At 42.6% G+C, this 3,736-nt stretch overlaps 1 long non-coding RNA gene across 1 annotated transcript; it reads right to left on the bottom strand.

The window, feature by feature from the left end:
* Window positions 1–1,537: 1,537 nt before the first annotated feature.
* LOC137483028 (uncharacterized) lies at window positions 1,538–3,417 on the bottom strand. The gene is made up of 3 exons (XR_011004322.1): window positions 3,285–3,417; window positions 2,559–2,826; window positions 1,538–2,073 (listed from the first exon to the last, which is right to left on the bottom strand). It is a non-coding gene; the product is annotated as an uncharacterized lncRNA (long non-coding RNA).
* Window positions 3,418–3,736: the final 319 nt, after the last annotated feature.

The following is a 3,736-nucleotide window of genomic DNA, read 5'->3' as shown; positions in this document are numbered from 1 at the left end:
TAAATTATCAAGTATAGCCAATAGAAAGCAGCTAATTTCTATCTTGTAAAAATCAGGCAGATTTGTGGATTTGATACGACATCATTCAAAGTATTTTAATATGCCAAATTTATGGAAATGCTGAATTTAATATTCACAGAGCAATCCACACCTGCTTTTCAGACAGAATTCCTTCCCTCCTCTGCCTGATCCCTTGAGTTTGGATAATCTCACTCTATTTTGTATGGCTTTCTTTCAATGTACCCGAGACGTCAGCCTTCTTTGTGCTTAAAACCAGAAGCGTTTTCATACCTAAGTCTGACTTAGTTGACCTGGAATCTGATTTATCTTGTTTTTCAGCAGGAAGGTGGCACTGGGAATGCAGGGATGCAGAAGGCATGCTTGGTGCTCCTGCTGCATTCCTGATTCCAGCTGGGGCAGCTGTGCGAGGACCCTGGGACAAATTTTCACCAGTCTGGCTGACCCCAGGTTTTTTAACATTTTTTAAAAACCTGGGGATGAGGCACCACTTCATCCTGAGCAGTACCTAGGAGAAAGACTGGGATCAAAGCTCCTATCAGGGAGTTGTGCTGGTTTCCAGCATCTAACCAAAACCCCTTCCCAACTGGTTAAAAACCACTGAAGTGCAGTGTAAGCAAAAACTGTTATTAAAAGCATCATGTGCCTTGCATGGCTGTAGCACTCCTGGTCTCAGTGTCACACTTAGCACAGGGAAAACCAGTCTGCCTATGGAGACGTGAAAACAGAAATGTGATGTGTTTTTCTTCCTCGATCCTTAAAATAGGTAACATTGGTACATTTAGACACAGCCTGTCAATACACTGTCATACCACTGTGTAATCATTACAGAAACACTTGCAGATTTACTAACTGGTTGGAGTGAGCTCACCTATTTTGAGCAGAAATTGTCTGTGCACAGTGCAGGGATGGGAAAGAGCCGTGTTTCATCAACTCGTGTGGTGTCTCGAGGAGGTGACATAGTTGGCAGTAAGGAGAGGATGCTGCAGGATTTCACAACTGCAAAGAAAATACAGAGCTGGCCTTTTTTGGTTAGATCCTCATCTGGTGTAAATCAGTCAAGATTCACCAATGCCAAAATGTTTCTGGATGCTGTTTCTCAGTTTTCCAGCATCAAAACTGATGTTTATAGAAGCTCCTAGTTTCACATATTAAAGTAATCAAGAGTATTTTCATTACTGACTGTGCAAGTGAAATGAAGACAGACATAATGGAAATGTGTTCAAAAAATCATATTGAGAAAGAATTTAAATAAAAACTTTTTTTTTTTCTCCTGTGTATGGCTGTTGTGCACAGGTCTAACAGATGCCAGTAATACAATGGAAGGATTGTAGTGAGGGGGAAAGGAAATGTATTTCCCAATCCCAACTGGAAATTATGTCTCTTTTTAATTCCTCCAAGCAACTTAGATTTAAATAATTCTTAATTTTTTTCCCATTGGCCATTTCCCATAGCTGCACATCCCTTGAGTGAGCATCTCGCCTTTGGGGTTAGCTACAGAGAAGCACAGTTCTCTTCCTCATATCTAGAGAAATTTTATTGGATTTCCCAAGCTCCTGCTCTGCTTCTTTCTGCTTCCATTACACAATCTGGGATATCACTTGTTGGGTTTTTTTTTTTTTGAGAGAAGGAATATTTTCATTTTATTCAAATTCATGCAGATTTTCATGTTGTCATATGTTTCAAGAGTTTCTCCTTCACACCTGCATCCACAAAGCCCCTTCTTTCTTCTCAGGACACCAAGCAGCTGCCACGGAGATTCCAAATACTTGATTGTCTCCTTTGTCCTCCCTCTTTGGTCTCCAGACCTTCTATCCTGGTGAAGGACTCTGTTCTTTGAAGTGGGCCAGTGCAAATCCCTCCCTCTGTCCTGTAGTAAGGGAAGTACCCACTGCAGGGAGGGGGCTGCTTCAGGTGTGGGAGCCTGCTGGGGAAGGATGGCACGGGCAGGTAGAGTGCAGAGCTGCTGGCTCCCGGGAGCTCCTGGGCTGGGGGCTCTTCCTTGCTTGTAGGAGAAATTGTCCTCTTGCTCAGCTCCAAACTTGGCAGGATGCTCTGAAAGAAACATGTACACGACCAAGAGCTGAGGTGTCAGATGATGGGATGTTGGGAACAACTCTGCCTTTGGGAACACAGCAGGGCCCTGCAGCAGCAGGACAGGTCCCACCCAGAGCCAACAATGTCCCACACAGCAGCAGTCTGGGGTCCACAGGCTGTTTCACAGGAGAGGGACCTTGCAAGAGCTGCTGTATCCCATCCTTGCAGATAGCTCTGCTCCTGCTTTGTGTTTTCAGAGCACAACTCATCATTTTGTTCCTACGGGGCTAATATCGAGTAACATTTTGATGTGATATGAGCCTGCCTCTCTTATACCCTTCCTACCCCTTTTAGAAACATTCAAGATGAGTTCACCTGAATCTAATTTGCAGGTATTTAACCCAATTTAACCATATATGTAATCTGTATGAGTGGTTGGCCAAGAAGCTCTTCAGATGTCCTGCAGCATGGAAAATATCCTGTGGAGTGGCTGAATAACTCACTTTCTTATCCTGTTTAGTGTTAGCCTTGCTTTCATTAGAGCTTTCTTCTCTTTCTGTGTAGATGTGAGGTGCTGGGCAGACACAGATGTGGGATGTTCTGTAGTAGGGCAGGTGCTGAAAGTCCAGCACCTGGGAATCTGGGCCAGGCTGCTCATTGGAAAGCAGGAGGTTGGGATTGAAGTCTTCAGGACTGTCTCTGGTGAGCAGGATGTTTTCCAAGCCTCCTGGGCAGGATGACAGGGCTGTGGTGGTGTTCTGTCTCCACATCCTGAAATGAAGTTATATTTGATGGAACATGATAAAATTGTGCCATCAGTGGGCAAAGACCACAAGCAAAGTCCCCCATGTTGATGTGTCCTGCTATACCCAGGCCATGGCACCTTGGCCACTGCTGAGAGAGAATCAGGCCAGCTAAAGACCAAGGATTGTAAGGACTTCACATTGTCTTTCAGCTCTTTCTTCTTGAGCCTTGAAATATTTTCTCATGTAGGGTTTTCAATTAAATCTAAATGCCAAGTTAGTTCCTGTACTGTCAAGCAGTCTTTAGTAGTTCACACAGGAAAAATATGTGATTTGGTGTTTTCTCCTTGTTGATTAAGAACAACAATAACAAAGCTAAAAAAACAACGCCCAGTCTCACTACCTGATTTTTCAGAGGCTACTGTCCAGCACTGTATGAAACCTTAGCAGAGAGAGTGCTTCTACCTCATTTGATGTTAAACTTACATCAGATTTCATGAGCTGCCTTGGAAGATTCCTAGCCAAAGAAAAGAACTCCCACAGCCTTGGGCTATTTAGGGTGATTTGTGGTCTCCTGAAAATCTTTGTAGATCAGCAGTGATTATGAGCATTCTGGAAATGGAAGAACATTGAAATTTGGGTAGAGCCTGGAAAAAAAAAAAAAAGTAGAATCCTCCATCCTCCAGATATATTATTTTTGAGTTTTCTGTACAACCAAAATGGGCATATGCAATTCAGGACTTCAAAAGAGTTTGATTTTGAAGTTTAAAATCAATTCTTCTTCTACCTCTGTCTTAATTTGAAAAGCTAATTTAACATATCATTGCTATATAAGGCACTATTTTACTGGGGAACAAATTGGTCATCTTGCTGTTACAGGTAAACACACAAAAATATTTTTGCACTAGAAAATTTGTCTGCTTCTTGGCTATTTGCTA

The sequence above is a fragment of the Anomalospiza imberbis genome, chromosome 15 (assembly GCF_031753505.1).
Source record: "Anomalospiza imberbis isolate Cuckoo-Finch-1a 21T00152 chromosome 15, ASM3175350v1, whole genome shotgun sequence".
Lineage (NCBI taxonomy): Eukaryota > Metazoa > Chordata > Aves > Passeriformes > Viduidae > Anomalospiza > Anomalospiza imberbis.
This window is presented reverse-complemented; position numbering and strand designations above follow the sequence as displayed.